The following is a 13884-nucleotide window of genomic DNA, read 5'->3' on the forward strand; positions in this document are numbered from 1 at the left end:
AAAAAACGAAACGACCCACAACTAGCGTGGGGGAGCCCTTCTCTCATCCAGCAGTGGATTGGCAACGGACTGTGCGTACTTACGTGACAGCTCAGGGTTGAAGGGAGAGAGAGAGAGTGTGAGACTAAAACTCGGCACCACGGACCAATCGGAGATAGAAGCCGAGTCCGGCAAGTCTCGTGTCTGCAACGCGTGGCCACGTAACCTCGGCGGACAACAAACACATCCAAACCCATTACAGTTATTAGGGGTGGGGGAGGGATTCGATATAAATCAAGGGCAGTGGTCGGTGTTAAATGGATTCTACTTCCAGTGGGGTAACCCGACCCACGGCCACTACCGTGATTGCTGCTGAGCAATGCTGTCCCATTTGACGTGTGCCCGCGTGCGGTGTCTCCTTGCAGCTCTTTGGACGATTCAAAATCTCGCTTCCCCCGCGAGCGACAACCGAGGGAGGTTTGCAGTGGGCAGCTGTTGCAGTACCCAAATCATCATCATCAGCCCCCGCCGCCGCCGCCGCAGCAGCAGAGGCAGAGGCAGCCGTGGTCAATCCACTGCTGGATGAAGGCGCTACTCCTCGTGCTCACCCCCCACCCGAGCCGACACTATAATCTTGCGATCGTGCGATGTAATTTATAATCCGCCTAACACATTTGCTGCCTGTATATTGAGTTTGCATGTTTTCGCCGTGGTTGCGTGGATTTTTTTTCTCCGGGTCAACTGGGGTTTTCCTCCACATTCGAAAAATGTATTGAAATTTAGATAATATTGCTGCTCTAAATTTCCACCTGATAAGCCACTTTATTGAGCTATCATTTGTGGCCAGATCGTTTCTAAAAAAAAACAAGTTCATACCTCAGTGGGCTTTAACTCGTATGATAGGGATGGTTTAGTTGGATTTGAATGTTTTTGGGCAATTCGTTTCCTGTACTTTGCACTCCTATTGTGTTTTTTTTTTGCGTTGTTTGTTGTTGTAACGTTCTTATCTGCCCCGACTGGACACCTCCGGTATAAATAAATATTCTGAGTCTCATTTTCCCTTCTTGGTGTCGTGTCCTGCCCAAGTCCACTTACCCATCCCAAAAGTTAGATTCATGCCTTCTCACCCACGTGTTCCTCCGCTTTCTGTCCCTCCAACGTAAGTCCTTGCATGCATCTCTCGATTCTTGTTTGAGCACTTTTTAGCTTCACTTGTGCACTCTTCGAGAATGTTCCGTGCTTCCGAACCGCACGTCACAGTAGGCAAGTGTACACCGATAAAAAAAAAGCCTTCTCCTTTGGCCACGTTGCTATGGGTAACTCGCTTTGGAGCATCAGATTCAGATTTGCAAAAGAACTCCAGCCGGCTCTCGTCTATCTCTTTATGTCATCAAAAAGAAGCGTGCCGAGGCCGTCAGCGAGGATGGGAGCTTTATCGGTCTTAATTTGATCACGCCATCGGTAGCCAGCACCACGCCCGGCCGCCTTTGTCTCCCGAGTGGCGATGTTTACTACACACCGCACCAGGTACTCATTCGAGGCTGAGTCGACCTAGGGAAAGCCCAGGATCGGTTCAGATTATCGTCACTGGCGTTGGCCGTGAGCGGGAATCGAACCCGGGTTCGTAGCGCGGGCGCGCACACCGCTACACCATCACTCGCCACGACAACCAAGCAATGACGTCACAGTACACGTCACAGGACACGTCACAGTACACGTCACAGAACGCGTCACAGCACACGTCACAGAATACGTCACAGCAAACGTCACAGTACACGTCGGGCTAATGCCGTACGACGTTGTCAATTTACCCAACAATGCGCCGTGTGGTGTAGCGGGCAGTAGAGGGCAGTGCAGCAAACATCGACTGTTCTGCACCACCTCCAGCTTAACAAATGACACTGGCCAACAAAGAAACGACGTTTTTTTTTCTGGCCTGGACTTTTGCAGCTGTTTTAGACTAATATCAGGGTGCTGATTCCAAATCTGATCTCAGATTTGCTCTATCACATCTCATTTTAGTCTATCGGCATACCCCATTTTCATTGATTTTACCCGAAATTAACTCTGTCACTTATGATTGCTAGTTGTTGCGAGTCAGTGAATGCTTTAGTGTTAAAATATGGTGCTGTATTTTTAGGATAGTGTGTTTATAATATCATTTTATGTATATATCCACATTTATTTAATATTTTTCCTCTGCAGTTTTTATTTAAAATGCAATATTTGATATCTCAAAACCCTGATGTGATAGACAAAAACTGATGCCAGATTTGGAATCAGCACCCCAGAATTTCCTTAAAACCGTTGGAATACCTTGTGCCAGAAAAAGTGTGTTGACCAGTGTTATCAATGGCCAGCGTGGTGACAAAATGGTGAAATATTCAACCACGGCCCAGCATGGCTCGCGGAGGGCCCTCATCCAGCAGTGGATTTAAAAAACGGGCTGTGCGTGTAAATGATCGGTCTCCTACGTGGAAAGCTTAAGCAGCATGGCCTCATCAATAACATCTCGCAACACAGCCAATAAACATCGCGAGTTGGGACGATAGCGGATGGGTCAAGGACAATGACGGAGTGACAGCCAAGGAATGGAACGTAACCGAGAGGTGATTGAGAGGGTGATTGAGTGAGCGAACGCGTGGGTGGGTGAGAAGGTGGGCGAGTGGGTAAATACATGAGTGAGATGGTGAGTGGGTGAACACGAGGATGAGTGAGATGGTGGGCGAATGTGTAAATGAATGAGTGAGATGGTGAGTGGGTGAACACGTGGATGAGTGAGATAGTGGGCGAGTGGGTAAATAAATGAGTGAGATGGTGAGCGCGTGAACACGTGGATGAGTGAGATGGTGGGCGAGCGTGTAAATGAATGAGTGAGATGATGAATGAGTGAGTGGGTGCGCGAGTGATCGAGTGGGCAAAGACGTGGGTGCGTGTGTGATAGTGGGCGAGTAGATAAATGAATGAGTGAGATGATTGAGTGAGTTCAAGTTCACGCTAGATAGCCCGTTGTTGTCCACTGCCTTGTGCCAATACGCTCGAATGAGCGCCACATCTTTCTGGCACCAATCGCTCAAGTCGTCAAGCCCAATTCCTCGTTGGACCTTCGTCTCTATTCCGATTCCAATGAGCTCTCACCTGCCGAGGTGACGGGTCTCCCGAACTCTGCATTGCACCGCGTCACTCGCCAGAGGGCGGCACAGACCGCCGTGTTCTCCCTCCACTCGGGCCGCGCGACAGTGTGCATCCAAAGGACGCGACTCCGACACAACAATTGCCGCCGTGGTGTTTTACCCATCGCGCACCGGGTACTCGTCCGAGGCCGAGTCGACCTATGGGGAGTCCCAGCACAAATGCACAAGGTATCGCCACTGATTCTCAGCCGTTGCCGTGACACGATGTGCTAACCACTGCGCCACTGCAAGGCAAAGATCCCCCGTATAGCATTCAGACTTTTGGGGGAAAGTGCTGTTAGCGAGCACCTATGAAGGCCGATACGGCACACGAGGGGGTGGGTGGCCAGCACCACTCTGGACCGCCTTTGTCTCCCCAGTGGCGATGTTTACACACCGCAACCAGGTGCTCATTTGACGCTGAGTCGACCTAGGGGGAGGCCCAGGACCGGTTCGGATAATCGTCACTGGTGTTGGCCGTGAGCGGGAATCGAACTCGGGGCGCCGGGTTCGTAGCTAACCACTCCACCACCGCTCCCCACTGCTCTCCCATAGTCGCCCACATACACAGTTTTCCCCGTATAGCCTTGACAGGCTGTAGGGGCAAGTGCTGTTAGCGAGCACCTATGAAGGCCGGAATGGCCAGCACCACTCTGGACCGCCTTTGTCGCCCCAATGCTTATGCTTACGCACCGCACCAGCTACTCGTTTAAGGCAGAGTCGACCTAAGAGAGGCCCAGCACGACACACACACACACAGATGTCTTCAGATAATCGCCACTGACATAGCCACTCACCACTGATGTTGGCCGTGGATGAGAATCGACACAGGAGGAGGGAGGAGGAGTGGGGGGGGGGAAATCTCCGGATTCGTAGCGCAGTGCGCTCACCACTGAGCCACCGCTCTCTCCTCCCTGCCGAAGCAGCCGCCTCCCTGTCCACAGACCGCGCCTCCCCCCTCCCCGACCTCCCCCCCCCCCCCCCCGGGAAAGAAGACATGCTTCAGCCACTTCCGTTAGAGACAGAACCCTCTGATGGGACCCCATACAGAGATAGTCCTTCATAGGGTCATCATTAGGGACGTGGCTAGTTATCTCGCTCGAGATTTTCTAAAATGCTGCTAAGGCTGGCTTGGAAGTAGCGATTGTTTGACCGTAAGGCACTGCCACTACGGTATAAGGCACGGCTATCCTTAATAATCATCTATGTTGTGTACGTTCTATATTTATAATTACATGAAGGCATATTCTTGGTTCTTTCGGTAAAGTCACGTAGAAGGGAAATAATCAAATAATATAATTATAAACAATACAAATTCTCACGACGTTTCGACTGCAACACAAGCAATCATCATCAGGGGTGAAATCCACAGCAAGAAAAAAATTTATATTCATATTATTTTATTATTTCCCTTCTACGTGACTTTACCGAAAGAAGCAAGAATATGAATCCCTGCAGCCACGAAAGCTTTAAATCAAAATTTACATGAAGGCAGTTTATAACTAAACTAATTCAAAAATGACAAAATTATCGTAACGGTGATGCGGTCTGTTCCAGTTAAAACTAATCACCGTCTACCTGACGTACTTAGAATGAAACGGTGTGTGCGATCGGTCAACGTGATCCCGGCAGCCGCTAGAGGCCGCTACATTCACCACAATGAGGGAACAACATTTTATTTATTTTCAACGCGAAGTAGGGATCTGTCGCAGAGCAATGCACATCTGTGGGTCATAGAACGTACCGTGGAAGGAGACATCACAGAACTACTAATGAGATTGTATCCACACTAGGGGTGGACAGCACTCGCCCAAATGCAGACATAGATGTTCGTTGGCATGACCCGGGGTTTAAACGGCCTAGGCTAGATTATACCCGGGTATATTATGGCCTAGGCCAATTTATACTCTGGTTTATATTATGTCCTAGGCCAAATCATACCCCCATGCTAGTAATAGTGTTGAGCGATATGCACATGAATTACTAAATTTTTCCAACATTTTATTTAAAACTGTAAACACGTAGACTTTAATTGCTTCAACCAGAACAACTTTAATAATAACCCTAACCCTAAAAATGCTTAAATTGATCAAATTAAGATTCTTACTTCCATTTATACGCTTTTTAAATATCGATTGAAGTTCGTTGTCGGCTGTTCTCTGTGTGGATAATTGCCTTTGAACTTTCACATGGGGCATATTTTGGCCTGGAGGGGCATGGTCTGGCCCAGTCTAATTCTAGATTTGAAGCTTTCGTGACTGCAAGCATTCATATTCTTAGGTTTTTTCGGTAAAGTCACGTAGGTAAAACATAAAAAATAAAATTAATAAAAGTAAAATAAAAATACCATAATAATAAAAAGTGGGCCGTTCCTGGCCCACCCCCCCTCAACCATTATATATACGGAGTGGTATCTCTTGTAATATCTCATTTACTTGACACAGCTATCGTGCTGTGACGGTTCCACCTGAAGACGGAAGCTTGTGTTGCCTCCGAAACGTCGTGATTTTTCCTTATTTTTTTATTTTACTTTAATTAATTTAAATTACATTTTTTAGTTACGTGACTTTACCGAAAAAAACCTAAGAATATGGCCCAGTCTAGTTTAAACCCCCGGGGGGTCTAGTTTAGCCGAGGACACTTTATCCCCCCGGGTATACTCTGGCCTGGGCCAAACTATACCCCCCGGGTTTAATCGGGGCAGGTGGTTATTTTATCCTGTTACACCGGGTTGGGACCGTAAACTCCAGACACTTTGAAGAAAAGACGACGGGAGCTGACAGATCTCGAGAACACCTCTCTAACAGGGAACTTTGGCCTAATCTTCCACGCCGGTCAGTTGTCTTCGAAGAGATGTGAGTACCCCACGCTCCAACCCCATCACAACGCGACCTGCAAGAACTTGACATCACAGAACTACCACTGAAGTCACTGGTGACCGAACTGAGATCCATCACCTTCTTGGTTCTTTCGGTAAAGTCACGTAGAAGGGAAATAATAAAATAATAAAAATAAAACATAATAAAATAATTCTGGTGAGAATTAATAATTCTGGTGAGAATTGTATTTTATTATGTTTCATTTTTATTATTTTATTATTTCCCTTTCTACGTGACTTTACCGAAAGAACCAAGAAGATGAATCCCTGCAGTCACGAAAACTTTAAATCGAAATGAGATCCATCAATTCGTGACCGAAACCTGCGTTCGAACCCAAGGTTCTCAGCGATGCTGCCGGCACAACTCCCCGAACTCCGAGCCACACGGACACTTTAAACCTACCGTTCAACACAGCAAACCTAGCGCCGCTTCATCCTTGCACGTAACACGATGTTGACATTAAGAACGCTACAAAACGTTGGATGGGGTATGAGGGGGGCCCTGAGCCATGAACCTGCCACGGGGCAGAGCCGCTGAAGAGAGAGAGAGACAAACTGGCTCACACGTTGTGCTAGGACGGCACGGTCCAACTTTCAAGTGCCGCCGCCGCCCCAGCAGCCGCAACCTTCCCCTCTGGCCGAGCTAGGAGGCGCATTCCTGGGATGGCTCCGCGTTAGACACGGCCCTCCGGGCACCGCCCGCCCGGCCACTACGCATGTAACACATTAGGCGGCTAACATTACGGCAATAAATCTTGACATCGGGGAAAGCGCAGGTGTCGCCCTCCCCCCTCTTCCTCCTCCTCCTCAATCCTCCGCAACCCCAATTTCTCTTCTTTCTTCACAGCCCACGCTCCACATCATCATCATCATCACCCACTCCTCGTTTTCGTCTGCAACTCCGATCCTCCTCCAGGGCTCCCGCTCCACATCTACATCACCAAGATCATCGTGATTACGCACTCCTCCTCGATCCCGCATCTTTCTACCTGCTCTCCCTCCATATACATAATTTATTGTTAGCTTTATTTGTCGACATCATCGTCATCATTTTGGCCACATCATCATAAATCAATCATCATCAATCAATCATATAGTCGTCGTCGCCGTGAATGTCGACTCGTCATCGCCATTCATTCATCTATGCACTGTTCATCATCCTGCCTTCATCAATGGTGATAATCAATCATCCATCCATCAGCACGTCATCACCATTCATTAGCCATCAGCCGTGATATGTCCACTGCCACAAAGAAGGCCTCCCTGTGCCGCCCGCATGTGCCACGGCTCTTGCGATGCAACGATCCATCGCACTCCTGTCCACGAGTTGACTTCGTCGCTCCATCTCCACGGTCGTCGCCCTCTCTAAGGGCGTGCGATCTCCTTCAGCCCCGCCCCACCCCCCCCCCCCGGGCTACCGTTCCGTCACGAATTAACGAGCCGAACCCTGCACGTATGAACCTAATCATCCCTTAGCGTGAGATGACATTGAATCGACACCAGGGTTTTATCGCCAGACTTTCCACAAATTGCTAGGCAATCTATTGTATCGACCATTCAAGGATGATGGGCTGTGGGCAACATGAATTATATAACTCAATTAATTCAATGCATACGTATTATTATCAGGGAGATAATGTAGTGGTGAGCGTCAGATTGAGTAGGCATGGATCAAATTGCTCCGCACGTAATGTTTGTTTAGCCTCACTATAAATAAACACTGCCTTGCAAATTGAAAAAAATAAATTAGCTGATGTTGCGTGCCATGGTTTTTATTCAGAGAATCCGCGCAGAGGAACACAGAGAGAGAGAGAATCGACAGAGAAGGCTCGCGACTTTATAAAGACGTAACAAGTCACGGTGGAATTAACCGGTGTCACAAATAATTCTCGAGGCACTGCCCAGGTCTGACAGGGTCATTGAACATTATGAGAACAGGGTAAGGAATTAGCAGACGCGTGCGCGTGTGTGTGTGTGGGGAGCGGTAGTGTAGCGGTCAGCACGCTGCGCTACGAACCCGGCGATTCCCGTTCACGGCCAACACCAGTGACGATTAATTGAAATCAGCATAAACACACACACGCACTATAAACACGTGCACACATACACTTTACATATACAGAGCCATGCTAACAATCACACATATGCACGCACACCCACGCAAAGACAAAGCTACACACAAACACACTTTTGATAGTACATACAGAAAGACAAAGATCCCCCGTGTAGCCTACATAGAGTGTTGGGGCAAGTGCTGCTTGGGAGACGACGCCCGAGTGAGTGGTGTGACCAGACAAAGACAAAGATCCCCCGTGTAGCCTACATAGAGTGTTGGGGCAAGTGCTGCTAGGGAGACGTCGCTCGAGTGAGTGGTGTGACCAGACAAAGACAAAGATCCCCCGTGTAGTGCACTGCGCTACGAACCCGGCTATCCGAGTTCGAATATTTGAACCGGTCCTGGGCCTCCCCTAGATCGACTCAGCCTCAAATACGCACCTTAGCGCGGTGTGTAAAAATCAACACCAGGGAGAGAAAGGCGGCAGGGCGTGATGTTAGCCACATAAGCACTCACTCAGGTGCTTGCTAACAGCACTCACCCCAGCAGTCTATTGAAGCCTACACGACCGAAACGTCGCCTTGAGTCTGTCTGTGTGTGTCTGTCTGTGTGTGTGTCCGAAGTAAAAAGAGCACGAGATCGAGCGACGTTTCAGAAACGTCGCGGAGACGTCAGCGTCGTTTACCCGTTACGCGTAGTGACCGCTCTTCCATCGACTGCAGGATGTGGGACTTTGCCGTGTGCCGGGGTCACTCACTGGGGAGAGGGGGGGTTACTCACTCAAGGGGGGGGGGGGGGGTCATTCACGCGCTTTTCGCGACAGCCGTCCGCACGTGAACACGGCGTGACCCGCTCCCCCACGCGTGCACGCTTTGCATTCTCCGTGCGCACGCGTCCGCGTTTTCTGTGCGTGCGTGTACGTGCACAGCCTCTGTTGTTGTGTTGTTCTCTGGTTTCCTCGCCTTCGCCGATCGGCAATGACCAGCGTAGTGAAGTATGCTAACAACAACGAAAACTGCCCCATGATAGATACGGCGTAGGGATGCCGTCATCCAGCAGTGGATTGGCAACGGGCTCTTTACATTATGAATAATTGGACGATACGCGGTTTAAATAAAATAAAATATCCGTTCATTCCTTCCCATTTCCTCGTATGTTTTCCCCCCAAGCTTTAACAACCGTTCGTACATTCAAGAAACGCGAACACCGTTTGTCTTTTCCACGGTGCTCTTTGTTGCTGGCCGCGTGGCGTTTTGGGGGCTTGGGTCATGACCCGAAACGTCGTCTATTAATTTGCTCAATAATACACAGCAATATACAGTTGCAACTCGCGTTTTTTTTCTATAATACTTGCGCATATAAAATATACAGTATATGTGAATTCATATGTATTTTATACCCAACACAATGTTCAATATAGATACACCATACGATATCATAATGTACGTACAGTATATGAAACTAATTATTTGGTGATGATGCTGTTAATGCATTAGCAGTGGTGCACAAGCAAAATGAACAACAGCAAAACTCAAATTCGTTAAACACACTGTGGCCTTATAAGTAAATATATCATGCGACGTTTCGGACAATAGCCCCTTTTCACAGCACACGTTTACGTGTATTGAAGAACGTGTTTCGTTGCGTCTATAAATACACTCGTTAAAACAAGTACCCTTCATAACATTGATACGGAGCCAGCACTCTCAGGCATAATCAATACTGCGCAAACTATTATTTAGCAAATAAATAAATAAAATGTTCACGAAACAATGAAATGCAATGCGTGCGTTGAACAGGGCTCCCCGGTCCCTGTAGACCCGATTTCTCTCGCCAACAACATCCAGTTGTTTAAAAACAAAGGCAGACTCTGCTGATGATGAGACCCAAGGGGTCAGAGCCAGCAGAGGTTTGTTTGTTTATTTATTTCTGCGGCTTGGATAGTGTTGGTGTGGGGGAGCCAATAAAGTCGATGGACTGAACATATCTGACGTTTGCATGTGAATAGACGCTCTAAAAAAAAAGGCCACATATGTCCATGTCTTAAACGATGTGTTCACTCGTCGATTTGTACCACGATCGATTCCTGGCCAGCGAGGAACATCGGTGGACAATCTGTGTAAAAAGAGATTCATAGCTCATCGGATTCCGCCAGTTTAAATAGATATTCATATTGTGAGTGACCAATTAATTACTCCAAGACACCGCCCCCCCTTCCACACACCGTCCAATTACCAACGCCCATTGACTCAGCGTGGTGAAGTATGGTCAAACACCCCCCACGTGTGAAAAATAAAAATAGGTTTCCCTTAAAACAGGTGTTGAGATGTTCAAACACCAGATAGATGCCTTTTTGAAAGGCATCAAAGTCCGCATTAACGACACGTACTGGTGGTGAACATGCAAACGGAAACATGGCTCTCATTATAGTAATTGCATTGTCTTTGAAACCGATTGTCCCACACCAGAGACAGCCTTCTTTACGGCCTAGTCCCATCAGTGTCAGACGAAACAACAACGCCAAAAGGCGAACAGTGCACAGACAATGCACGTGGCAGAGCATTTATAGCTCGGGGTGAGCAGCTATATTATGGGACCTTAACCTATTCCTACTTATCATACTTTGATACTGACAAAAAGATCGCGTGACCGACACGGCATGGGAAGGCCTTCATCTCACGCTAAATGAATGTTTCCGTATTCTGCAGATGAGATAAAACATCACATTGCATACCCCACCCCCCCGCTCGTCCTTATTATTTAAATGTAAAGCATGCGTCTTATAATGCCAGTAGGTACGAGTGCGTGAGACCAGATTTGTATAACTTGGATCGGCACCAGGCACGCATCTTGCTTTTCCCGAGGGCAAATATGCTCGTCGGAAGTGCACGGTATTACCTTTAATTATTTACACACACACACACACACATAATTAAACAGACTCCCTTTTTTAAGAAAAAAAATATGCATTACGCATTGCAAGCAACTGTAATTCACACCTCCTTGTAATCTAAGCGCAGTGCTGGGTACATTGCGTGGTGTGCTTATGAGAAGCGGGCAAAAATGAGGGCTGGATAGTCTTACTCGGCAAACGGATCGAACACGGCTTCATGCGCTCTCTAATTATCACGGATGTTTGCGCTAAAGATTGCGAACATCACTCTCGCTCGCAACGTTTGTTTCAAATTACATCTCTCGGCGTATCCGTTCAGCAGCAGCAGCAATATTACTTTTTGATTTATAAATATATTATATATATATAATGTCTAACTCTGAGCTCCACGTACGTCTCTCCGTACGTCTGCTAGCATTGCCTGACTTCCACTTAGCACTGGCAATGATATTTACTCGCGAACTTTGTATTCGATAAGCCTCGGTTGCTCGGAATTGTTCAAATTCATTACGTCGCTTAATTATCCGTCTTCCCCGGATTCTCACGCCTTGAATGTTCAAAACATTGAACTGTAATTCCCTGAACGTATATAGACTACATCGTAGCCATCGAACACGGCTAATCCCATATCTGCATTTCCCATAAATATGCTAAATTCCTCTTGATATGCAAATTCCTTTGTCAAGGCGCCCCTTCCCCCCTCCAACCCAGCTTAAATATACGCTGCCAAGCCTGGTGGTGCCCATTCAGACACTGTCTTCCCGACAGACATGTTCTTCACCTGAGGACGGCTGCTTGCCTTGTGGCCGAAACGTCGTGAGAATTATTGTATTATGGTGCAGAAGAAGTTCAACGTACAAGGAAACTATGGATCGTAGAAGATAAATCACTGCCGTCTGCGCCCCTTCAACGCAGGAGGAACAGCACAACGACACGAACTCTCTCTCTCATGAAGCCCTCGTGCAGCCGTTGTCTATCCACTGCTGGATAAATTAGTTTCCGACTCCACGCCTTCGATCGCAATCTCTCTCAATTTGACGCGACGCGAAACTAAGTAGGCTCTATATTCTTGGTTCTTTCGGTAAAGTCACGTAGAAGGGAAATAATAAAATAATAATAACAAGTAAACCCGTGAAAACAAAGTTTTTCACTATAAATCTTTAATATGCGTGGCGGCTAGAGTCTTCTCGTCCTCTGGCTTGAGATGGCTGCCACCTATGGGTCAGATGATTGTCTGCCAGTATTAAGCAATTGGTAATTAAATATTTAATTTGTTTTCCCTAAACAGTTTAAAAATTTTGGGAATTTTTTTTCACGAACATTAATTGTCTCGCACAACGAGTCTGTGTGCAAAATGTCAGCTCGATTGGATCACGGGAAGTGGGTTAAAAAACGACCGAAAGGTTTGCACGGTCGTAAGCAAGCAAGCAAGCACGCAAGCAAGCAAGCACGCAAGCAAGCAAGCGAACTTAATATAAAGGATTTAAAAATACGAGAACATTTCCTTGCTGTGGATTTCACACCTGATGATGATTGCTTGTGTTGCAGTCGAAACGTCGTGAGAATTTTTATTGTTTTAAATTGTTATTATTTTATTATTTCCCTTCTACGTGACTTTACCGAAAGAGCCAATAATATGAATCCCTGCAGTCACGAAAGCTTTAAATCAAAATTTAAGTAGGCTCTAGTTACACAAAACGTATCCCTTAATATGTACGTGCATGTAGCACGTTACACAGTTGCTTCGTGCTGATTTCTATTCGCTTCGTTGCTTTGCAGTGCTTTATTTATTTTTGCTTTTGCCATGTTGGTGACCCAGGCCACTCTGGCATTGAGGCTCATTCTGCTGCCTTGAGTTCTCACGAGCTGGTTAATCAATTATTTTGAAAACACGTTAAGCCATACACGACAATACACATTGTGTACATTCAGATAGCAATGTTATTCAACATTGCAGTGCCTGTGGTACAGGTTTTGTCAAGTCTTGAGTTAGCCTCACACTTTAACGTCTATGTTTGACATCAAACTACAACAACTATCACAAGAAAAACAATAACAACAATAACATCCATAACAGTTGTTTTTGTAAGGTTAAATCGTGCAAATATAAATGTGTCGTTAAACCCGCCACCACCCGACACAGCCAATTAGTAAGGGTTGTCACGTAAACAGAACGTGCCAATTCGTCACTAGTACAGCACACCGGTGTGTTGGAGAGCAAATCAACAACATTAACAATCTGAGTACGACGTTTCGACAGTAATTACAACCGGCATCATCAGGCGTCAGCCAGATTCGTGGAGAAATCCTCCCGTTTCAATAACAACAGTAGCAAAAATGACAACAATAAAAAGCACAGCGAACAATAAAACACTTGCAACATTCGTCGACAGGACCGCGTGGCCTTCAAATTACAGTTATATAATCGGTGACGTTTCGGGCAATGGCCCTTCTTCATGGCACATGTGTCGAGAGGCCGGAGAGACAGAGTTGGACAGCAAAAGAGGTAGACAGCACCTGTCTTGAAACATTCACAGCTACTAATAAAGTTAAATGCGGTGAAAATTACAAAGGGGTGTGAATTCTTATCCGTCAATGAAGGCATTGTAAAAAGGCAAAGAAACGAAGCGACGAGGATAAATCACAGTCAAATAGACGCACGTACAGACACACAAAGACAAATATCCCCCGTATAGCCTCCACATGCCATTGGGGGCAAGTGCTGTGAGCGAGCACGCGCTCGGATGTGTCTCCTTAGTGGCGATATTTACACATCGCACCAAGCACTCAAATGAGTCGCAGGTGACAGCCGATACAAAGACAAAGATCCCCGGTATAGCCTTAGCAGACTGTAGGGGCAAGTGCTGTTAGCGAGCACATATGAAGGCCGGCACGGCACACGAGG

The sequence above is a fragment of the Lethenteron reissneri genome, chromosome 39 (genome assembly GCF_015708825.2).
Source record: "Lethenteron reissneri isolate LAM-NWPU_2019-01 chromosome 39, ASM1570882v1, whole genome shotgun sequence".
Classification (NCBI taxonomy): Eukaryota; Metazoa; Chordata; class Hyperoartia; order Petromyzontiformes; family Petromyzontidae; genus Lethenteron; species Lethenteron reissneri.